Source organism: Humulus lupulus, chromosome 9, assembly GCF_963169125.1.
Source record: "Humulus lupulus chromosome 9, drHumLupu1.1, whole genome shotgun sequence".
Taxonomy (NCBI): domain Eukaryota; kingdom Viridiplantae; phylum Streptophyta; class Magnoliopsida; order Rosales; family Cannabaceae; genus Humulus; species Humulus lupulus.
The window spans coordinates 609,822-636,067 of NC_084801.1; positions in this window are offsets into that span (position 1 = coordinate 609,822).

Consider the following 26,246-nt stretch of genomic DNA (forward strand, 5'->3'; position numbering starts at 1 on the left):
CTATATTATGGAATCGAGCAATGTTTTGATAGTGAATACTAAAGAATATGCGAGGGTGTTGGGCACAAAATTTGTAGCCCTATGTCTTAGGGTTTTATGTATAAAATTTCGTGCAAATCCGAGGTGTGTAGAGGTGATACAGTACAAATACTCAGAGATGTACGAATATAAGGAAAAAGCTTGCGAAAATAGCCATTAAAAAGGGGATATTTTTTTGAAGTGTTGACTTAAGGCTCCGTTTCGACTCCAATATATTCATTTACCCATGAGATCTCTTGGGGAAAAATATCGAACGAGTTGAACACGAGGGTAATACATTCCGGAGAAATTAGTGAAATCTCCAATTCACCAAAGGGGTACCCCTTTCAGAAATCTTCGATTTCTCTATTATGGAATCGAGCAATGTTTTGATAGTGAATACTAAAGAATATGCGAGGGTGTTGGGCACAAAAGTTGTAGCCCTATATCTTAGGGTTTTATGTATAAAATTTCGTGCAAATCCGAGGTGGGTAGAGGTGATACAGTCAAAATACTCAGAGATGTACGAATATAAGGAAAAAACTTGCGAAAATAGCCATCAAAAAGGGGATATTTTTTTGAAGTGTTGACTTAAGGCTCCGTTTCGACTCCAATATATTCATTTACCCATGAGATCTCTTGGGGAAAAATATCGAACGAGTTGAACACGAGGGTAATACATTTCGAAGAAATTAGTGAAATCTCTAATTCACCAAAGGGGTACCCCTTTCAGAAATCTTCGATTTCTCTAATATGGAATCGAGCAATGTTTTGATAGTGAATACAAAATAATATGCGAGCGTCTTGGGTACAAAAGTTGTTGCCCTATGTCTTAGGGTTCTATGTATAAAATTTCGAGCAAATCTGAGGTGTGTAGAGGGTGATATAGTGAAAATACTGAGAGACGTACGAAGATAAGGAAAAACCTTGCGAAAATTGCCATAAAAAAAGGGATATTTTTTTGAAATGTTGACTTAAGGCTCTGCTTCGACTCCAATATATTCATTTACCCATGAGATCTCTTGGGGAAAAATATCGAATGAGTTGAACACGAGGGTAATACATTTCGGAGAAATTAGTGAAATCTCCAATTCACCAATGGGGTACCCCTTTAAGAAATCTTCGATTTCTCTATTATGGAATCGAGCAATGTTTTGATAGTGAATACTAAAGAATATGCGAGGGTGTGGGGCACAAAATTTGTAGCCCTATGTCTTAGGGTTTTATGTATAAAATTTCGTGCAAATCCGAGGTGTGTAGAGGTGATACAGTCAAAATACTCAGAGATGTACGAATATAAGGAAAAAACTTGCGAAAATAGCCATCAAAAAGGGGATATTTTTTTGAAGTGTTGACTTAAGGCTCCGTTTCGACTCCAATATATTCATTTACCCATGAGATCTCTTGGGGAAAAATATCGAACGAGTTGAACACGAGGGTAATACATTTCGAAGAAATTAGTGAAATCTCTAATTCACCAAAGGGGTACCCCTTTCAGAAATCTTCGATTTCTCTAATATGGAATCGAGCAATGTTTTTATAGTGAATACAAAATAATACGCGAGTGTCTTGGGCACAAAAGTTGTTGCCCTATGTCTTAGGGTTCTATGTATAAAATTTCGAGCAAATCTGAGGAGTGTAGAGGGTGATATAGTGAAAATACTGAGAGACGTACGAAGATAAGGAAAAACCTTGCGAAAATTGCCATAAAAAAAGGGATATTTTTTTGAAATGTTGACTTAAGGCTCTGTTTCGACTCCAATATATTCATTTACCCATGAGATCTCTTGGGGAAAAATATCGAATGAGTTGAACACGAGGGTAATACATTTCGGAGAAATTAGTGAAATCTCCAATTCACAAAAGGGGTACCCCTTTCAGAAATCTTCGATTTCTATATTATGGAATCGAGCAATGTTTTGATAGTGAATACTAAAGAATATGCGAGGGTGTTGGGCACAAAATTTGTAGCCCTATGTCTTAGGGTTTTATGTATAAAATTTCGTGCAAATCCGAGGTGTGTAGAGGTGATACAGTCAAAATACTCAGAGATGTACGAATATAAGGAAAAAACTTGCGAAAATAGCCATAAAAAAGGGGATATTTTTTTGAAGTGTTGACTTAAGGCTCCGTTTCGACTCCAATATATTCATTTACCCATGAGATCTCTTGGGGAAAAATATCGAACGAGTTGAACACGAGGGTAATACATTTCGAAGAAATTAGTGAAATCTCTAATTCACCAAAGGGGTACCCCTTTAAGAAATCTTCGATTTCTCTAATATGGAATCGAGCAATGTTTTGATAGTGAATACAAAATAATACGCGAGCGTCTTGGGCACAAAAGTTGTTACCCTATGTCTTAGGGTTCTATGTATAAAATTTCGAGCAAATCTGAGGTGTGTAGAGGGTGATATAGTGAAAATACTGAGAGACGTACGAAGATAAGGAAAAACCTTGCGAAAATTGCCATAAAAAAAGGGATATTTTTTTGAAATGTTGACTTAAGGCTCTGTTTCGACTCCAATATATTCATTTACCCATGAGATCTCTTGGGGAAAAATATCGAATGAGTTGAACACGAGGGTAATACATTTCGGAGAAATTAGTGAAATCTCCAATTCACAAAAGGGGTACCCCTTTCAGAAATCTTCGATTTCTATATTATGGAATCGAGCAATGTTTTGATAGTGAATACTAAAGAATATGCGAGGGTGTTGGGCACAAATTTTGTAGCCCTATGTCTTAGGGTTTTATGTATAAAATTTCGTGCAAATCCGAGGTGTGTAGAGGTGATACAGTCAAAATACTCAGAGATGTACGAATATAAGGAAAAAACTTGCGAAAATAGCCATAAAAAAGGGGATATTTTTTTGAAGTGTTGACTTAAGGCTCCGTTTCGACTCCAATATATTCATTTACCCATGAGATCTCTTGGGGAAAAATATCGAACGAGTTGAACACGAGGGTAATACATTTCGAAGAAATTAGTGAAATCTCTAATTCACCAAAGGGGTACCCCTTTAAGAAATCTTCGATTTCTCTAATATGGAATCGAGCAATGTTTTGATAGTGAATACAAAATAATACGCGAGCGTCTTGGGCACAAAAGTTGTTACCCTATGTCTTAGGGTTCTATGTATAAAATTTCGAGCAAATCTGAGGTGTGTAGAGGGTGATATAGTGAAAATACTGAGAGACGTACGAAGATAAGGAAAAACCTTGCGAAAATTGCCATAAAAAAAGGGATATTTTTTTGAAATGTTGACTTAAGGCTCTGTTTCGACTCCAATATATTCATTTACCCATGAGATCTCTTGGGGAAAAATATCGAATGAGTTGAACACGAGGGTAATACATTTCGGAGAAATTAGTGAAATCTCCAATTCACCAAAGGGGTACCCCTTTCAGAAATCTTCGATTTCTCTAATATGGAATCGAGCAATCTTTTGATAGTGAATACAAAATAATATGAGAGCGTCTTGGGTACAAAAGTTGTTGCCCTATGTCTTAGGGTTCTATGTATAAAATTTCGAGCAAATCTGAGGTGTGTAGAGGGTGATATAGTGAAAATACTGAGAGACGTACGAAGATAAGGAAAAACCTTGCGAAAATTGCCAAAAAAAAAGGGATATTTTTTTGAAATGTTGACTTAAGGCTCTGTTTCGACTCCAATATATTCATTTACCCATGAGATCTCTTGGGGAAAAATATCGAATGAGTTGAACACGAGGGTAATACATTTCGGAGAAATTAGTGAAATCTCCAATTCACCAAAGGGGTACCCCTTTCAGAAATCTTCGATTTCTATATTATGGAATCGAGCAATGTTTTGATAGTGAATACTAAAGAATATGCGAGGGTGTTGGGCACAAAATTTGTAGCCCTATGTCTTAGGGTTTTATGTATAAAATTTCGTGCAAATCCGAGGTGTGTAGAGGTGATACAGTCAAAATACTCAGAGATGTACGAATATAAGGAAAAAACTTGCGAAAATAGCCATAAAAAAGGGGATATTTTTTTGAAGTGTTGACTTAAGGCTCCGTTTCGACTCCAATATATTCATTTACCCATGAGATCTCTTGGGGAAAAATATCGAACGAGTTGAACACGAGGGTAATACATTTCGAAGAAATTAGTGAAATCTCTAATTCACCAAAGGGGTACCCCTTTAAGAAATCTTCGATTTCTCTAATATGGAATCGAGCAATGTTTTGATAGTGAATACAAAATAATACGCGAGCGTCTTGGGCACAAAAGTTGTTACCCTATGTCTCAGGGTTCTATGTATAAAATTTCGAGCAAATCTGAGGTGTGTAGAGGGTGATATAGTGAAAATACTGAGAGACGTACGAAGATAAGGAAAAACCTTGCGAAAATTGCCATAAAAAAAGGGATATTTTTTTGAAATGTTGACTTAAGGCTCTGTTTCGACTCCAATATATTCATTTACCCATGAGATCTCTTGGGGAAAAATATCGAATGAGTTGAACACGAGGGTAATACATTTCGGAGAAATTAGTGAAATCTCCAATTCACCAAAGGGGTACCCCTTTCAGAAATCTTCGATTTCTATATTATGGAATCGAGCAATGTTTTGAAAGTGAATACTAAAGAATATGCGAGGGTGTTGGGCACAAAATTTGTAGCCCTATGTCTTAGGGTTTTATGTATAAAATTTCGTGCAAATCCGAGGTGTGTAGAGGTGATACAGTACAAATACTCAGAGATGTACGAATATAAGGAAAAAGCTTGCGAAAATAGCCATTAAAAAGGGGATATTTTTTTGAAGTGTTGACTTAAGGCTCCGTGTCGACTCCAATATATTCATTTACCCATGAGATCTCTTGGGGAAAAATATCGAACGAGTTGAACACGAGGGTAATACATTCCGGAGAAATTAGTGAAATCTCCAATTCACCAAAGGGGTACCCCTTTCAGAAATCTTCGATTTCTCTATTATGGAATCGAGCAATGTTTTGATAGTGAATACTAAAGAATATGCGAGGGTGTTGGGCACAAAAGTTGTAGCCCTATGTCTTAGGGTTTTATGTATAAAATTTCGTGCAAATCCGAGGTGGGTAGAGGTGATACAGTCAAAATACTCAGAGATGTACGAATATAAGGAAAAAACTTGCGAAAATAGCCATCAAAAAGGGGATATTTTTTTGAAGTGTTGACTTAAGGCTCCGTTTCGACTCCAATATATTCATTTACCCATGAGATCTCTTGGGGAAAAATATCGAACGAGTAGAACACGAGGGTAATACATGTCGAAGAAATTAGTGAAATCTCTAATTCACCAAAGGGGTACCCCTTTAAGAAATCTTCGATTTCTCTAATATGGAATCGAGCAATGTTTTGATAGTGAATACAAAATAATACGCGAGCACCTTGGGCACAAAAGTAGTTACCCTATGTCTTAGGGTTCTATGTATAAAATTTCGAGCAAATCTGAGGTGTGTAGAGGGTGATATAGTGAAAATACTGAGAGACGTACGAAGATAAGGAAAAACCTTGCGAAAATTGCCATAAAAAAAGGGATATTTTTTTGAAATGTTGACTTAAGGCCCTGTTTCGACTCCAATATATTCATTTACCCATGAGATCTCTTGGGGAAAAATATCGAATGAGTTGAACACGAGGGTAATACATTTCGGAGAAATTAGTGAAATCTCCAATTCACCAAAGGGGTACCCCTTTCAGAAATCTTCGATTTCTATATTATGGAATCGAGCAATGTTTTGATAGTGAATACTAAAGAATATGCGAGGGTGTTGGGCACAAAATTTGTAGCCCTATGTCTTAGGGTTTTATGTATAAAATTTCGTGCAAATCCGAGGTGTGTAGAGGTGATACAGTCAAAATACTCAGAGATGTACGAATATAAGGAAAAAACTTGCGAAAATAGCCATAAAAAAGGGGATATTTTTTTGAAGTGTTGACTTAAGGCTCCGTTTCGACTCCAATATATTCATTTACCCATGAGAGCTCTTGGGGAAAAATATCGAACGAGTTGAACACGAGGGTAATACATTTCGAAGAAATTAGTGAAATCTCTAATTCACCAAAGGGGTACCCCTTTAAGAAATCTTCGATTTCTCTAATATGGAATCGAGCAATGTTTTGATAGTGAATACAAAATAATACGCGAGCGTCTTGGGCACAAAAGTTGTTACCCTATGTCTTAGGGTTCTATGTATAAAATTTCGAGCAAATCTGAGGTGTGTAGAGGGTGATATAGTGAAAATACTGAGAGACGTACGAAGATAAGGAAAAACCTTGCGAAAATTGCCATAAAAAAAGGGATATTTTTTTGAAATGTTGACTTAAGGCTCTGTTTCGACTCCAATATATTCATTTACCCATGAGATCTCTTGGGGAAAAATATCGAATGAGTTGAACACGAGGGTAATACATTTCGGAGAAATTAGTGAAATCTCCTATTCACCAAAGGGGTACCCCTTTCAGAAATCTTCGATTTCTCTAATATGGAATCGAGCAATGTTTTGATAGTGAATACAAAATAATATGCGAGCGTCTTGGGTACAAAAGTTGTTGCCCTATGTCTTAGGGTTCTATGTATAAAATTTCGAGCAAATCTGAGGTGTGTAGAGGGTGATATAGTGAAAATACTGAGAGACGTACGAAGATAAGGAAAAACCTTGCGAAAATTGCCATAAAAAAAGGGATATTTTTTTGAAATGTTGACTTAAGGCCCTGTTTCGACTCCAATATATTCATTTACCCATGAGATCTCTTGGGGAAAAATATCGAATGAGTTGAACACGAGGGTAATACATTTCGGAGAAATTAGTGAAATCTCCAATTCACCAAAGGGGTACCCCTTTCAGAAATCTTCGATTTCTATATTATGGAATCGAGCAATGTTTTGATAGTGAATACTAAAGAATATGCGAGGGTGTTGGGCACAAAAGTTGTAGCCCTATGTCTTAGGGTTTTATGTATAAAATTTCGTGCAAATCCGAGGTGTGTAGAGGTGATACAGTCAAAATACTCAGAGATGTACGAATATAAGGAAAAAACTTGCGAAAATAGCCATAAAAAAGGGGATATTTTTTTGAAGTGTTGACTTAAGGCTCCGTTTCGACTCCAATATATTCAATTACCCATGAGATCTCTTGGGGAAAAATATCAAACGAGTTGAACACGAGGGTAATACATTTCGAAGAAATTAGTGAAATCTCCTATTCACCAAAGGGGTACCCCTTTAAGAAATCTTCGATTTCTCTAATATGGAATCGAGCAATGTTTTGATAGTGAATACAAAATAATACGCGAGCGTCTTGGGCACAAAAGTTGTTACCCTATGTCTTAGGGTTCTATGTATAATATTTCGAGCAAATCTGAGGTGTGTAGAGGGTGATATAGTGAAAATACTGAGAGACGTACGAAGATAAGGAAAAACCTTGCGAAAATTGCCATAAAAAAAGGGATATTTTTTTGAAATGTTGACTTAAGGCTCTGTTTCGACTCCAATATATTCATTTACCCATGAGATCTCTTGGGGAAAAATATCGAATGAGTTGAACACGAGGGTAATACATTTCGGAGAAATTAGTGAAATCTCCTATTCACCAAAGGGGTACCCCTTTCAGAAATCTTCGATTTCTCTAATATGGAATCGAGCAATGTTTTGATAGTGAATACAAAATAATATGCGAGCGTCTTGGGTACAAAAGTTGTTGCCCTATGTCTTAGGGTTCTATGTATAAAATTTCGAGCAAATCTGAGGTGTGTAGAGGGTGATATAGTGAAAATACTGAGAGACGTACGAAGATAAGGAAAAACCTTGCGAAAATTGCCATAAAAAAAGGGATATTTTTTTGAAATGTTGACTTAAGGCCCTGTTTCGACTCCAATATATTCATTTACCCATGAGATCTCTTGGGGAAAAATATCGAATGAGTTGAACACGAGGGTAATACATTTCGGAGAAATTAGTGAAATCTCCAATTCACCAAAGGGGTACCCCGTTCAGAAATCTTCGATTTCTCTATTATGGAATCGAGCAATGTTTTGATAGTGAATACTAAAGAATATGCGAGGGTGTTGGGCACAAAAGTTGTTGCCCTATGTCTTAGGGTTCTATGTATAAAATTTCGAGCAAATCTGAGGTGTGTAGAGGGTGATATAGTGAAAATACTGAGAGACGTACGAAGATAAGGAAAAACCTTGCGAAAATTGCCATAAAAAAAGGGATATTTTTTTGAAATGTTGACTTAAGGCTCTGTTTCGACTCCAATATATTCATTTACCCATGAGATCTCTTGGGGAAAAATATCGAATGAGTTGAACACGAGGGTAATACATTTCGGAGAAATTAGTGAAATCTCCAATTCACCAAAGGGGTACCCCTTTCAGAAATCTTCGATTTCTCTAATATGGAATCGAGCAATGTTTTGATAGTGAATACAAAATAATATGCGAGCGTCTTGGGTACAAAAGTTGTTGCCCTATGTCTTAGGGTTCTATGTATAAAATTTCGAGCAAATCTGAGGTGTGTAGAGGGTGATATAGTGAAAATACTGAGAGACGTACGAAGATAAGGAAAAACCTTGCGAAAATTGCCATAAAAAAAGGGATATTTTTTTGAAATGTTGACTTAAGGCTCTGTTTCGACTCCAATATATTCATTTACCCATGAGATCTCTTGGGGAAAAATATCGAATGAGTTGAACACGAGGGTAATACATTTCGGAGAAATTAGTGAAATCTCCAATTCACCAAAGGGGTACCCCTTTCAGAAATCTTCGATTTCTATATTATGGAATCGAGCAATGTTTTGATAGTGAATACTAAAGAATATGCGAGGGTGTTGGGCACAAAAGTTGTAGCCCTATGTCTTAGGGTTTTATGTATAAAATTTCGTGCAAATCCGAGGTGTGTAGAGGTGATACAGTCAAAATACTCAGAGATGTACGAATATAAGGAAAAAACTTGCGAAAATAGCCATAAAAAAGGGGATATTTTTTTGAAGTGTTGACTTAAGGCTCCGTTTCGACTCCAATATATTCAATTACCCATGAGATCTCTTGGGGAAAAATATCGAACGAGTTGAACACGAGGGTAATACATTTCGAAGAAATTAGTGAAATCTCCTATTCACCAAAGGGGTACCCCTTTAAGAAATCTTCGATTTCTCTAATATGGAATCGAGCAATGTTTTGATAGTGAATACAAAATAATACGCGAGCGTCTTGGGCACAAAAGTTGTTACCCTATGTCTTAGGGTTCTATGTATAAAATTTCGAGCAAATCTGAGGTGTGTAGAGGGTGATATAGTGAAAATACTGAGAGACGTACGAAGATAAGGAAAAACCTTGCGAAAATTGCCATAAAAAAAGGGATATTTTTTTGAAATGTTGACTTAAGGCTCTGTTTCGACTCCAATATATTCATTTACCCATGAGATCTCTTGGGGAAAAATATCGAATGAGTTGAACACGAGGGTAATACATTTCGGAGAAATTAGTGAAATCTCCTATTCACCAAAGGGGTACCCCTTTCAGAAATCTTCGATTTCTCTAATATGGAATCGAGCAATGTTTTGATAGTGAATACAAAATAATATGCGAGCGTCTTGGGTACAAAAGTTGTTGCCCTATGTCTTAGGGTTCTATGTATAAAATTTCGAGCAAATCTGAGGTGTGTAGAGGGTGATATAGTGAAAATACTGAGAGACGTACGAAGATAAGGAAAAACCTTGCGAAAATTGCCATAAAAAAAGGGATATTTTTTTGAAATGTTGACTTAAGGCCCTGTTTCGACTCCAATATATTCATTTACCCATGAGATCTCTTGGGGAAAAATATCGAATGAGTTGAACACGAGGGTAATACATTTCGGAGAAATTAGTGAAATCTCCAATTCACCAAAGGGGTACCCCGTTCAGAAATCTTCGATTTCTATATTATGGAATCGAGCAATGTTTTGATAGTGAATACTAAAGAATATGCGAGGGTGTTGGACACAAAATTTGTAGCCCTATGTCTTAGGGTTTTATGTATAAAATTTCGTGCAAATCCGAGGTGTGTAGAGGTGATACAGTCAAAATACTCAGAGATGTACGAATATAAGGAAAAAACTTGCGAAAATAGCCATAAAAAAGGGGATATTTTTTTGAAGTGTTGACTTAAGGCTCCGTTTCGACTCCAATATATTCATTTACCCATGAGAGCTCTTGGGGAAAAATATCGAACGAGTTGAACACGAGGGTAATACATTTCGAAGAAATTAGTGAAATCTCTAATTCACCAAAGGGGTACCCCTTTCAGAAATCTTCGATTTCTCTAATATGGAATCGAGCAATGTTTTGATAGTGAATACAAAATAATATGCGAGCGTCTTGGGTACAAAAGTTGTTGCCCTATGTCTTAGGGTTCTATGTATAAAATTTCGAGCAAATCTGAGGTGTGTAGAGGGTGATATAGTGAAAATACTGAGAGACGTACGAAGATAAGGAAAAACCTTGCGAAAATTGCCATAAAAAAAGGGATATTTTTTTGAAATGTTGACTTAAGGCTCTGTTTCGACTCCAATATATTCATTTACCCATGAGATCTCTTGGGGAAAAATATCGAATGAGTTGAACACGAGGGTAATACATTTCGGAGAAATTAGTGAAATCTCCAATTCACCAAAGGGGTACCCCTTTCAGAAATCTTCGATTTCTATATTATGGAATCGAGCAATGTTTTGATAGTGAATACTAAAGAATATGCGAGGGTGTTGGGCACAAAAGTTGTAGCCCTATGTCTTAGGGTTTTATGTATAAAATTTCGTGCAAATCCGAGGTGTGTAGAGGTGATACAGTCAAAATACTCAGAGATGTACGAATATAAGGAAAAAACTTGCGAAAATAGCCATAAAAAAGGGGATATTTTTTTGAAGTGTTGACTTAAGGCTCCGTTTCGACTCCAATATATTCAATTACCCATGAGATCTCTTGGGGAAAAATATCGAACGAGTTGAACACGAGGGTAATACATTTCGAAGAAATTAGTGAAATCTCCTATTCACCAAAGGGGTACCCCTTTAAGAAATCTTCGATTTCTCTAATATGGAATCGAGCAATGTTTTGATAGTGAATACAAAATAATACGCGAGCGTCTTGGGCACAAAAGTTGTTACCCTATGTCTTAGGGTTCTATGTATAAAATTTCGAGCAAATCTGAGGTGTGTAGAGGGTGATATAGTGAAAATACTGAGAGACGTACGAAGATAAGGAAAAACCTTGCGAAAATTGCCATAAAAAAAGGGATATTTTTTTGAAATGTTGACTTAAGGCTCTGTTTCGACTCCAATATATTCATTTACCCATGAGATCTCTTGGGGAAAAATATCGAATGAGTTGAACACGAGGGTAATACATTTCGGAGAAATTAGTGAAATCTCCTATTCACCAAAGGGGTACCCCTTTCAGAAATCTTCGATTTCTCTAATATGGAATCGAGCAATGTTTTGATAGTGAATACAAAATAATATGCGAGCGTCTTGGGTACAAAAGTTGTTGCCCTATGTCTTAGGGTTCTATGTATAAAATTTCGAGCAAATCTGAGGTGTGTAGAGGGTGATATAGTGAAAATACTGAGAGACGTACGAAGATAAGGAAAAACCTTGCGAAAATTGCCATAAAAAAAGGGATATTTTTTTGAAATGTTGACTTAAGGCCCTGTTTCGACTCCAATATATTCATTTACCCATGAGATCTCTTGGGGAAAAATATCGAATGAGTTGAACACGAGGGTAATACATTTCGGAGAAATTAGTGAAATCTCCAATTCACCAAAGGGGTACCCCGTTCAGAAATCTTCGATTTCTATATTATGGAATCGAGCAATGTTTTGATAGTGAATACTAAAGAATATGCGAGGGTGTTGGACACAAAATTTGTAGCCCTATGTCTTAGGGTTTTATGTATAAAATTTCGTGCAAATCCGAGGTGTGTAGAGGTGATACAGTCAAAATACTCAGAGATGTACGAATATAAGGAAAAAACTTGCGAAAATAGCCATAAAAAAGGGGATATTTTTTTGAAGTGTTGACTTAAGGCTCCGTTTCGACTCCAATATATTCATTTACCCATGAGATCTCTTGGGGAAAAATATCGAACGAGTTGAACACGAGGGTAATACATTTCGAAGAAATTAGTGAAATCTCTAATTCACCAAAGGGGTACCCCTTTAAGAAATCTTCGATTTCTCTAATATGGAATCGAGCAATGTTTTGATAGTGAATACAAAATAATACGCGAGCGTATTGGGCACAAAAGTTTTTACCCTATGTCTTAGGGTTCTATGTATAAAATTTCGAGCAAATCTGAGGTGTGTAGAGGGTGATATAGTGAAAATACTGAGAGACGTACGAAGATAAGGAAAAACCTTGCGAAAATTGCCATAAAAAAAGGGATATTTTTTTGAAATGTTGACTTAAGGCTCTGTTTCGACTCCAATATATTCATTTACCCATAAGATCTCTTGGGGAAAAATATCAAATGAGTTGAACACGAGGGTAATACATTTCGGAGAAATTAGTGAAATCTCCTATTCACCAAAGGGGTACCCCTTTCAGAAATCTTCGATTTCTCTAATATGGAATCGAGCAATGTTTTGATAGTGAATACAAAATAATATGCGAGCGTCTTGGGTACAAAAGTTGTTGCCCTATGTCTTAGGGTTCTATGTATAAAATTTCGAGCAAATCTGATGTGTGTAGAGGGTGATATAGTGAAAATACTGAGAGACGTACGAAGATAAGGAAAAACCTTGCGAAAATTGCCATAAAAAAAGGGATATTTTTTTGAAATGTTGACTTAAGGCCCTGTTTCGACTCCAATATATTCATTTACCCATGAGATCTCTTGGGGAAAAATATCGAATGAGTTGAACACGAGGGTAATACATTTCGGAGAAATTAGTGAAATCTCCAATTCACCAAAGGGGTACCCCTTTCAGAAATCTTCGATTTCTATATTATGGAATCGAGCAATGTTTTGATAGTGAATACTAAAGAATATGCGAGGGTGTTGGGCACAAAATTTGTAGCCCTATGTCTTAGGGTTTTATGTATAAAATTTCGTGCAAATCCGAGGTGTGTAGAGGTGATACAGTCAAAATACTCAGAGATGTACGAATATAAGGAAAAAACTTGCGAAAATAGCCATAAAAAAGGGGATATTTTTTTGAAGTGTTGACTTAAGGCTCCGTTTCGACTCCAATATATTCATTTACCCATGAGATCTCTTGGGGAAAAATATCGAACGAGTTGAGCACGAGGGTAATACATTTCGAAGAAATTAGTGAAATCTCCAATTCACCAATGGGGTACCCCTTTCAGAAATCTTCGATTTCTCTATTATGGAATCGAGCAATGTTTTGATAGTGAATACTAAAGAATATGCGAGGGTGTTGGGCACAAAAGTTGTTGCCCTATGTCTTAGGGTTCTATGTATAAAATTTCGAGCAAATCTGAGGTGTGTAGAGGGTGATATAGTGAAAATACTGAGAGACGTACGAAGATAAGGAAAAACCTTGCGAAAATTGCCATAAAAAAAGGGATATTTTTTTGAAATGTTGACTTAAGGCTCTGTTTCGACTCCAATATATTCATTTACCCATAAGATCTCTTGGGGAAAAATATCGAATGAGTTGAACACGAGGGTAATACATTTCGGAGAAATTAGTGAAATCTCCTATTCACCAAAGGGGTACCCCTTTCAGAAATCTTCGATTTCTCTAATATGGAATCGAGCAATGTTTTGATAGTGAATACAAAATAATATGCGAGCGTCTTGGGTACAAAAGTTGTTGCCCTATGTCTTAGGGTTCTATGTATAAAATTTCGAGCAAATCTGATGTGTGTAGAGGGTGATATAGTGAAAATACTGAGAGACGTACGAAGATAAGGAAAAACCTTGCGAAAATTGCCATAAAAAAAGGGATATTTTTTTGAAATGTTGACTTAAGGCCCTGTTTCGACTCCAATATATTCATTTACCCATGAGATCTCTTGGGGAAAAATATCGAATGAGTTGAACACGAGGGTAATACATTTCGGAGAAATTAGTGAAATCTCCAATTCACCAAAGGGGTACCCCTTTCAGAAATCTTCGATTTCTATATTATGGAATCGAGCAATGTTTTGATAGTGAATACTAAAGAATATGCGAGGGTGTTGGGCACAAAATTTGTAGCCCTATGTCTTAGGGTTTTATGTATAAAATTTCGTGCAAATCCGAGGTGTGTAGAGGTGATACAGTCAAAATACTCAGAGATGTACGAATATAAGGAAAAAACTTGCGAAAATAGCCATAAAAAAGGGGATATTTTTTTGAAGTGTTGACTTAAGGCTCCGTTTCGACTCCAATATATTCATTTACCCATGAGATCTCTTGGGGAAAAATATCGAACGACTTGAACACGAGGGTAATACATTTCGAAGAAATTAGTGAAATCTCTAATTCACCAAAGGGGTACCCCTTTAAGAAATCTTCGATTTCTCTAATATGGAATCGAGCAATGTTTTGATAGTGAATACAAAATAATACGCGAGCGCCTTGGGCACAAAAGTTGTTACCCTATGTCTTAGGGTTCTATGTATAAAATTTCGAGCAAATCTGAGGTGTGTAGAGGGTGATATAGTGAAAATACTGAGAGACGTACGAAGATAAGGAAAAACCTTGCGAAAATTGCCATAAAAAAAGGGATATTTTTTTGAAAAGTTGACTTAAGGCCCTGTTTCGACTCCAATATATTCATTTACCCATGAGATCTCTTGGGGAAAAATATCGAATGAGTTGAACACGAGGGTAATACATTTCGGAGAAATTAGTGAAATCTCCAATTCACCAAAGGGGTACCCCTTTCAGAAATCTTCGATTTCTATATTATGGAATCGAGCAATGTTTTGATAGTGAATACTAAAGAATATGCGAGGGTGTTGGGCACAAAATTTGTAGCCCTATGTCTTAGGGTTTTATGTATAAAATTTCGTACAAATCCGAGGTGTGTAGAGGTGATACAGTCAAAATACTCAGAGATGTACGAATATAAGGAAAAAACTTGCGAAAATAGCCATAAAAAAGGGGATATTTTTTTGAAGTGTTGACTTAAGGCTCCGTTTCGACTCCAATATATTCATTTACCCATGAGATCTCTTGGGGAAAAATATCGAACGAGTTGAGCACGAGGGTAATACATTTCGAAGAAATTAGTGAAATCTCCAATTCACCAATGGGGTACCCCTTTCAGAAATCTTCGATTTCTCTATTATGGAATCGAGCAATGTTTTGATAGTGAATACTAAAGAATATGCGAGGGTGTTGGGCACAAAAGTTGTTGCCCTATGTCTTAGGGTTCTATGTATAAAATTTCGAGCAAATCTGAGGTGTGTAGAGGGTGATATAGTGAAAATACTGAGAGACGTACGAAGATAAGGAAAAACCTTGCGAAAATTGCCATAAAAAAAGGGATATTTTTTTGAAATGTTGACTTAAGGCTCTGTTTCGACTCCAATATATTCATTTACCCATGAGATCTCTTGGGGAAAAATATCGAATGAGTTGAACACGAGGGTAATACATTTCGGAGAAATTAGTGAAATCTCCAATTCACCAAAGGGGTACCCCTTTCAGAAATCTTCGATTTCTCTAATATGGAATCGAGCAATGTTTTGATAGTGAATACAAAATAATATGCGAGCGTCTTGGGTACAAAAGTTGTTGCCCTATGTCTTAGGGTTCTATGTATAAAATTTCGAGCAAATCTGAGGTGTGTAGAGGGTGATATAGTGAAAATACTGAGAGACGTACGAAGATAAGGAAAAACCTTGCGAAAATTGCCATAAAAAAAGGGATATTTTTTTGAAATGTTGACTTAAGGCTCTGTTTCGACTCCAATATATTCATTTACCCATGAGATCTCTTGGGGAAAAATATCGAATGAGTTGAACACGAGGGTAATACATTTCGGAGAAATTAGTGAAATCTCCAATTCACCAAAGGGGTACCCCTTTCAGAAATCTTCGATTTCTATATTATGGAATCGAGCAATGTTTTGATAGTGAATACTAAAGAATATGCGAGGGTGTTGGGCACAAAAGTTGTAGCCCTATGTCTTAGGGTTTTATGTATAAAATTTCGTGCAAATCCGAGGTGTGTAGAGGTGATACAGTCAAAATACTCAGAGATGTACGAATATAAGGAAAAAACTTGCGAAAATAGCCATAAAAAAGGGGATATTTTTTTGAAGTGTTGACTTAAGGCTCCGTTTCGACTCCAATATATTCAATTACCCATGAGATCTCTTGGGGAAAAATATCGAACGAGTTGAACACGAGGGTAATACATTTCGAAGAAATTAGTGAAATCTCTAATTCACCAAAGGGGTACCCCTTTAAGAAATCTTCGATTTCTCTAATATGGAATCGAGCAATGTTTTGATAGTGAATACAAAATAATACGCGAGCGCCTTGGGCACAAAAGTTGTTACCCTATGTCTTAGGGTTCTATGTATAAAATTTCGAGCAAATCTGAGGTGTGTAGAGGGTGATATAGTGAAAATACTGAGAGACGTACGAAGATAAGGAAAAACCTTGCGAAAATTGCCATAAAAAAAGGGATATTTTTTTGAAAAGTTGACTTAAGGCCCTGTTTCGACTCCAATATATTCATTTACCCATGAGATCTCTTGGGGAAAAATATCGAATGAGTTGAACACGAGGGTAATACATTTCGGAGAAATTAGTGAAATCTCCAATTCACCAAAGGGGTACCCCTTTCAGAAATCTTCGATTTCTATATTATGGAATCGAGCAATGTTTTGATAGTGAATACTAAAGAATATGCGAGGGTGTTGGGCACAAAATTTGTAGCCCTATGTCTTAGGGTTTTATGTATAAAATTTCGTACAAATCCGAGGTGTGTAGAGGTGATACAGTCAAAATACTCAGAGATGTACGAATATAAGGAAAAAACTTGCGAAAATAGCCATAAAAAAGGGGATATTTTTTTGAAGTGTTGACTTAAGGCTCCGTTTCGACTCCAATATATTCATTTACCCATGAGATCTCTTGGGGAAAAATATCGAATGAGTTGAACACGAGGGTAATACATTTCGGAGAAATTAGTGAAATCTCCAATTCACCAAAGGGGTACCCCTTTCAGAAATCTTCGATTTCTATATTATGGAATCGAGCAATGTTTTGATAGTGAATACTAAAGAATATGCGAGGGTGTTGGGCACAAAAGTTGTAGCCCTATGTCTTAGGGTTTTATGTATAAAATTTCGTGCAAATCCGAGGTGTGTAGAGGTGATACAGTCAAAATACTCAGAGATGTACGAATATAAGGAAAAAACTTGCGAAAATAGCCATAAAAAAGGGGATATTTTTTTGAAGTGTTGACTTAAGGCTCCGTTTCGACTCCAATATATTCAATTACCCATGAGATCTCTTGGGGAAAAATATCGAACGAGTTGAACACGAGGGTAATACATTTCGAAGAAATTAGTGAAATCTCCTATTCACCAAAGGGGTACCCCTTTCAGAAATCTTCGATTTCTCTAATATGGAATCGAGCAATGTTTTGATAGTGAATACAAAATAATACGCGAGCGTCTTGGGCACAAAAGTTGTTACCCTATGTCTTAGGGTTCTATGTATAAAATTTCGAGCAAATCTGAGGTGTGTAGAGGGTGATATAGTGAAAATACTGAGAGACGTACGAAGATAAGGAAAAACCTTGCGAAAATTGCCATAAAAAAAGGGATATTTTTTTGAAATGTTGACTTAAGGCTCTGTTTTGACTCCAATATATTCATTTACCCATGAGATCTCTTGGGGAAAAATATCGAATGAGTTGAACACGAGGGTAATACATTTCGGAGAAATTAGTGAAATCTCCTATTCACCAAAGGGGTACCCCTTTCAGAAATCTTCGATTTCTCTAATATGGAATCGAGCAATGTTTTGATAGTGAATACTAAAGAATATGCGAGGGTGTTGGGCACAAAAGTTGTAGCCCTATGTCTTAGGGTTTTATGTATAAAATTTCGTGCAAATCCGAGGTGTGTAGAGGTGATACAGTCAAAATACTCAGAGATGTACGAATATAAGGAAAAAACTTGCGAAAATAGCCATAAAAAAGGGGATATTTTTTTGAAGTGTTGACTTAAGGCTCCGTTTCGACTCCAATATATTCATTTACCCATGAGATCTCTTGGGGAAAAATATCGAACGAGTTGAACACGAGGGTAATACATTTCGAAGAAATTAGTGAAATCTCCAATTCACCAATGGGGTACCCCTTTCAGAAATCTTCGATTTCTCTATTATGGAATCGAGCAATGTTTTGATAGTGAATACTAAAGAATATGCGAGGGTGTTGGGCACAAAAGTTGTTGCCCTATGTCTTAGGGTTCTATGTATAAAATTTCGAGCAAATCTGAGGTGTGTAGAGGGTGATATAGTGAAAATACTGAGAGACGTACGAAGATAAGGAAAAACCTTGCGAAAATTGCCATAAAAAAAGGGATATTTTTTTGAAATGTTGACTTAAGGCTCTGTTTCGACTCCAATATATTCATTTACCCATGAGATCTCTTGGGGAAAAATATCGAATGAGTTGAACACGAGGGTAATACATTTCGGAGAAATTAGTGAAATCTCCAATTCACCAAAGGGGTACCCCTTTCAGAAATCTTCGATTTCTCTAATATGGAATCGAGCAATGTTTTGATAGTGAATACAAAATAATATGCGAGCGTCTTGGGTACAAAAGTTGTTGCCCTATGTCTTAGGGTTCTATGTATAAAATTTCGAGCAAATCTGAGGTGTGTAGAGGGTGATATAGTGAAAATACTGAGAGACGTACGTAGATAAGGAAAAACCTTGCGAAAATTGCCATAAAAAAAGGGATATTTTTTTGAAATGTTGACTTAAGGCTCTGTTTCGACTCCAATATATTCATTTACCCATGAGATCTCTTGGGGAAAAATATCGAATGAGTTGAACACGAGGGTAATACATTTCAGAGAAATTAGTGAAATCTCCAATTCACCAAAGGGGTACCCCTTTCAGAAATCTTCGATTTCTCTAATATGGAATCGAGCAATGTTTTGATAGTGAATACTAAAGAATATGCGAGGGTGTTGGGCACAAAAGTTGTAGCCCTATGTCTTAGGGTTTTATGTATAAAATTTCGTGCAAATCCGAGGTGTGTAGAGGTGATACAGTCAAAATACTCAGAGATGTACGAATATAAGGAAAAAACTTGCGAAAATAGCCATAAAAAAGGGGATATTTTTTTGAAGTGTTGACTTAAGGCTCCGTTTCGACTCCAATATATTCAATTACCCATGAGATCTCTTGGGGAAAAATATCGAACGAGTTGAACACGAGGGTAATACATTTCGAAGAAATTAGTGAAATCTCCTATTCACCAAAGGGGTACCCCTTTCAGAAATCTTCGATTTCTCTAATATGGAATCGAGCAATGTTTTGATAGTGAATACAAAATAATACGCGAGCGTCTTGGGCACAAAAGTTGTTACCCTATGTCTTAGGGTTCTATGTATAAAATTTCGAGCAAATCTGAGGTGTGTAGAGGGTGATATAGTGAAAATACTGAGAGACGTACGAAGATAAGGAAAAACCTTGCGAAAATTGCCATAAAAAAAGGGATATTTTTTTGAAATGTTGACTTAAGGCTCTGTTTTGACTCCAATATATTCATTTACCCATGAGATCTCTTGGGGAAAAATATCGAATGAGTTGAACACGAGGGTAATACATTTCGGAGAAATTAGTGAAATCTCCTATTCACCAAAGGGGTACCCCTTTCAGAAATCTTCGATTTCTCTAATATGGAATCGAGCAATGTTTTGATAGTGAATACAAAATAATATGCGAGCGTCTTGGGTACAAAAGTTGTTGCCCTATGTCTTAGGGTTCTATGTATAAAATTTCGAGCAAATCTGAGGTGTGTAGAGGGTGATATAGTGAAAATACTGAGAGACGTACGAAGATAAGGAAAAACCTTGCGAAAATTGCCATAAAAAAAGGGATATTTTTTTGAAATGTTGACTTAAGGCTCTGTTTCGACTCCAATATATTCATTTACCCATGAGATCTCTTGGGGAAAAATATCGAATGAGTTGAACACGAGGGTAATACATTTCGGAGAAATTAGTGAAATCTCCAATTCACCAAAGGGGTACCCCTTTCAGAAATCTTCGATTTCTCTAATATGGAATCGAGCAATGTTTTGATAGTGAATACAAAATAATATGCGAGCGTCTTGGGTACAAAAGTTGTTGCCCTATGTCTTAGGGTTCTATGTATAAAATTTCGAGCAAATCTGAGGTGTGTAGAGGGTGATATAGTGAAAATACTGAGAGACGTACGAAGATAAGGAAAAACCTTGCGAAAATTGCCATAAAAAAGGGGATATTTTTTTGAAATGTTGACTTAAGGCTCTGTTTCGACTCCAATATATTCATTTACCCATGAGATCTCTTGGGGAAAAATATCGAATGAGTTGAACACGAGGGTAATACATTTCGGAGAAATTAGTGAAATCTCCAATTCACCAAAGGGGTACCCCTTTCAGAAATCTTCGATTTCTATATTATGGAATCGAGCAATGTTTTGATAGTGAATACTAAAGAATATGCGAGGGTGTTGGGCACAAAAGTTGTAGCCCTATGTCTTAGGGTTTTATGTATAAAATTTCGTGCAAATCCGAGGTGTGTAGAGGTGATACAGTCAAAATACTCAGAGATGTACGAATATAAGGAAAAAACTTGCGAAAATAGCCATAAAAAAGGGGATATTTTTTTGAAGTGTTGACTTAAGGCTCCGTTTCGACTCCAATATATTCAATTACCCATGAGATCTCTTGGGGAAAAATATCGAACGAGTTGAACACGAGGGTAATACATTTCGAAGAAATTAGTGAAATCTCCTATTCACCAAAGGGGTACCCCTTTCAGAAATCTTCGATTTCTCTAATATGGAATCGAGCAATGTTTTGATAGTGAATACAAAATAATACGCGAGCGTCTTGGGCACAAAAGTTGTTACCCTATGTCTTAGGGTTCTATGTATAAAATTTCGAGCAAATCTGAGGTGTGTAGAGGGTGATATAGTGAAAATACTGAGAGACGTACGAAGATAAGGAAAAACCTTGCGAAAATTGCCATAAAAAAAGGGATATTTTTTTGAAATGTTGACTTAAGGCTCTGTTTTGACTCCAATATATTCATTTACCCATGAGATCTCTTGGGGAAAAATATCGAATGAGTTGAACACGAGGGTAATACATTTCGGAGAAATTAGTGAAATCTCCTATTCACCAAAGGGGTACCCCTTTCAGAAATCTTCGATTTCTCTAATATGGAATCGAGCAATGTTTTGATAGTGAATACTAAAGAATATGCGAGGGTGTTGGGCACAAAAGTTGTAGCCCTATGTCTTAGGGTTTTATGTATAAAATTTCGTGCAAATCCGAGGTGTGTAGAGGTGATACAGTCAAAATACTCAGAGATGTACGAATATAAGGAAAAAACTTGCGAAAATAGCCATAAAAAAGGGGATATTTTTTTGAAGTGTTGACTTAAGGCTCCGTTTCGACTCCAATATATTCATTTACCCATGAGATCTCTTGGGGAAAAATATCGAACGAGTTGAACACGAGGGTAATACATTTCGAAGAAATTAGTGAAATCTCCAATTCACCAATGGGGTACCCCTTTCAGAAATCTTCGATTTCTCTATTATGGAATCGAGCAATGTTTTGATAGTGAATACTAAAGAATATGCGAGGGTGTTGGGCACAAAAGTTGTTGCCCTATGTCTTAGGGTTCTATGTATAAAATTTCGAGCAAATCTGAGGTGTGTAGAGGGTGATATAGTGAAAATACTGAGAGACGTACGAAGATAAGGAAAAACCTTGCGAAAATTGCCATAAAAAAAGGGATATTTTTTTGAAATGTTGACTTAAGGCTCTGTTTCGACTCCAATATATTCATTTACCCATGAGATCTCTTGGGGAAAAATATCGAATGAGTTGAACACGAGGGTAATACATTTCGGAGAAATTAGTGAAATCTCCAATTCACCAAAGGGGTACCCCTTTCAGAAATCTTCGATTTCTCTAATATGGAATCGAGCAATGTTTTGATAGTGAATACAAAATAATATGCGAGCGTCTTGGGTACAAAAGTTGTTGCCCTATGTCTTAGGGTTCTATGTATAAAATTTCGAGCAAATCTGAGGTGTGTAGAGGGTGATATAGTGAAAATACTGAGAGACGTACGTAGATAAGGAAAAACCTTGCGAAAATTGCCATAAAAAAAGGGATATTTTTTTGAAATGTTGACTTAAGGCTCTGTTTCGACTCCAATATATTCATTTACCCATGAGATCTCTTGGGGAAAAATATCGAATGAGTTGAACACGAGGGTAATACATTTCGGAGAAATTAGTGAAATCTCCAATTCACCAAAGGGGTACCCCTTTCAGAAATCTTCGATTTCTCTAATATGGAATCGAGCAATGTTTTGATAGTGAATACTAAAGAATATGCGAGGGTGTTGGGCACAAAAGTTGTAGCCCTATGTCTTAGGGTTTTATGTATAAAATTTCGTGCAAATCCGAGGTGTGTAGAGGTGATACAGTCAAAATACTCAGAGATGTACGAATATAAGGAAAAAACTTGCGAAAATAGCCATAAAAAAGGGGATATTTTTTTGAAGTGTTGACTTAAGGCTCCGTTTCGACTCCAATATATTCAATTACCCATGAGATCTCTTGGGGAAAAATATCGAACGAGTTGAACACGAGGGTAATACATTTCGAAGAAATTAGTGAAATCTCCTATTCACCAAAGGGGTACCCCTTTCAGAAATCTTCGATTTCTCTAATATGGAATCGAGCAATGTTTTGATAGTGAATACAAAATAATACGCGAGCGTCTTGGGCACAAAAGTTGTTACCCTATGTCTTAGGGTTCTATGTATAAAATTTCGAGCAAATCTGAGGTGTGTAGAGGGTGATATAGTGAAAATACTGAGAGACGTACGAAGATAAGGAAAAACCTTGCGAAAATTGCCATAAAAAAAGGGATATTTTTTTGAAATGTTGACTTAAGGCTCTGTTTTGACTCCAATATATTCATTTACCCATGAGATCTCTTGGGGAAAAATATCGAATGAGTTGAACACGAGGGTAATACATTTCGGAGAAATTAGTGAAATCTCCTATTCACCAAAGGGGTACCCCTTTCAGAAATCTTCGATTTCTCTAATATGGAATCGAGCAATGTTTTGATAGTGAATACAAAATAATATGCGAGCGTCTTGGGTACAAAAGTTGTTGCCCTATGTCTTAGGGTTCTATGTATAAAATTTCGAGCAAATCTGAGGTGTGTAGAGGGTGATATAGTGAAAATACTGAGAGACGTACGAAGATAAGGAAAAACCTTGCGAAAATTGCCATAAAAAAAGGGATATTTTTTTGAAATGTTGACTTAAGGCTCTGTTTCGACTCCAATATATTCATTTACCCATGAGATCTCTTGGGGAAAAATATCGAATGAGTTGAACACGAGGGTAATACATTTCGGAGAAATTAGTGAAATCTCCAATTCACCAAAGGGGTACCCCTTTCAGAAATCTTCGATTTCTCTAATATGGAATCGAGCAATGTTTTGATAGTGAATACAAAATAATATGCGAGCGTCTTGGGTACAAAAGTTGTTGCCCTATGTCTTAGGGTTCTATGTATAAAATTTCGAGCAAATCTGAGGTGTGTAGAGGGTGATATAGTGAAAATACTGAGAGACGTACGAAGATAAGGAAAAACCTTGCGAAAATTGCCATAAAAAAGGGGATATTTTTTTGAAATGTTGACTTAAGGCTCTGTTTCGACTCCAATATATTCATTTACCCATGAGATCTCTTGGGGAAAAATATCGAATGAGTTGAACACGAGGGTAATACATTTCGGAGAAATTAGTGAAATCTCCAATTCACCAAAGGGGTACCCCTTTCAGAAATCTTCGATTTCTATATTATGGAATCGAGCAATGTTTTGATAGTGAATACTAAAGAATATGCGAGGGTGTTGGGCACAAAAGTTGTAGCCCTATGTCTTAGGGTTTTATGTATAAAATTTCGTGCAAATCCGAGGTGTGTAGAGGTGATACAGTCAAAATACTCAGAGATGTACGAATATAAGGAAAAAACTTGCGAAAATAGCCATAAAAAAGGGGATATTTTTTTGAAGTGTTGACTTAAGGCTCCGTTTCGACTCCAATATATTCAATTACCCATGAGATCTCTTGGGGAAAAATATCGAACGAGTTGAACACGAGGGTAATACATTTCGAAGAAATTAGTGAAATCTCCTATTCACCAAAGGGGTACCCCTTTCAGAAATCTTCGATTTCTCTAATATGGAATCGAGCAATGTTTTGATAGTGAATACAAAATAATACGCGAGCGTCTTGGGCACAAAAGTTGTTACCCTATGTCTTAGGGTTCTATGTATAAAATTTCGAGCAAATCTGAGGTGTGTAGAGGGTGATATAGTGAAAATACTGAGAGACGTACGAAGATAAGGAAAAACCTTGCGAAAATTGCCATAAAAAAAGGGATATTTTTTTGAAATGTTGACTTAAGGCTCTGTTTTGACTCCAATATATTCATTTACCCATGAGATCTCTTGGGGAAAAATATCGAATGAGTTGAACACGAGGGTAATACATTTCGGAGAAATTAGTGAAATCTCCTATTCACCAAAGGGGTACCCCTTTCAGAAATCTTCGATTTCTCTAATATGGAATCGAGCAATGTTTTGATAGTGAATACTAAAGAATATGCGAGGGTGTTGGGCACAAAAGTTGTAGCCCTATGTCTTAGGGTTTTATGTATAAAATTTCGTGCAAATCCGAGGTGTGTAGAGGTGATACAGTCAAAATACTCAGAGATGTACGAATATAAGGAAAAAACTTGCGAAAATAGCCATAAAAAAGGGGATATTTTTTTGAAGTGTTGACTTAAGGCTCCGTTTCGACTCCAATATATTCATTTACCCATGAGATCTCTTGGGGAAAAATATCGAACGAGTTGAACACGAGGGTAATACATTTCGAAGAAATTAGTGAAATCTCCAATTCACCAATGGGGTACCCCTTTCAGAAATCTTCGATTTCTCTATTATGGAATCGAGCAATGTTTTGATAGTGAATACTAAAGAATATGCGAGGGTGTTGGGCACAAAAGTTGTTGCCCTATGTCTTAGGGTTCTATGTATAAAATTTCGAGCAAATCTGAGGTGTGTAGAGGGTGATATAGTGAAAATACTGAGAGACGTACGAAGATAAGGAAAAACCTTGCGAAAATTGCCATAAAAAAAGGGATATTTTTTTGAAATGTTGACTTAAGGCTCTGTTTCGACTCCAATATATTCATTTACCCATGAGATCTCTTGGGGAAAAATATCGAATGAGTTGAACACGAGGGTAATACATTTCGGAGAAATTAGTGAAATCTCCAATTCACCAAAGGGGTACCCCTTTCAGAAATCTTCGATTTCTCTAATATGGAATCGAGCAATGTTTTGATAGTGAATACAAAATAATATGCGAGCGTCTTGGGTACAAAAGTTGTTGCCCTATGTCTTAGGGTTCTATGTATAAAATTTCGAGCAAATCTGAGGTGTGTAGAGGGTGATATAGTGAAAATACTGAGAGACGTACGTAGATAAGGAAAAACCTTGCGAAAATTGCCATAAAAAAAGGGATATTTTTTTGAAATGTTGACTTAAGGCTCTGTTTCGACTCCAATATATTCATTTACCCATGAGATCTCTTGGGGAAAAATATCGAATGAGTTGAACACGAGGGTAATACATTTCGGAGAAATTAGTGAAATCTCCAATTCACCAAAGGGGTACCCCTTTCAGAAATCTTCGATTTCTCTAATATGGAATCGAGCAATGTTTTGATAGTGAATACAAAATAATATGCGAGCGTCTTGGGTACAAAAGTTGTTGCCCTATGTCTTAGGGTTCTATGTATAAAATTTCGAGCAAATCTGAGGTGTGTAGAGTGTGATATAGTGAAAATACTGAGAGACGTACGAAGATAAGGAAAAACCTTGCGAAAATTGCCATAAAAAAAGGGATATTTTTTTGAAATGTTGACT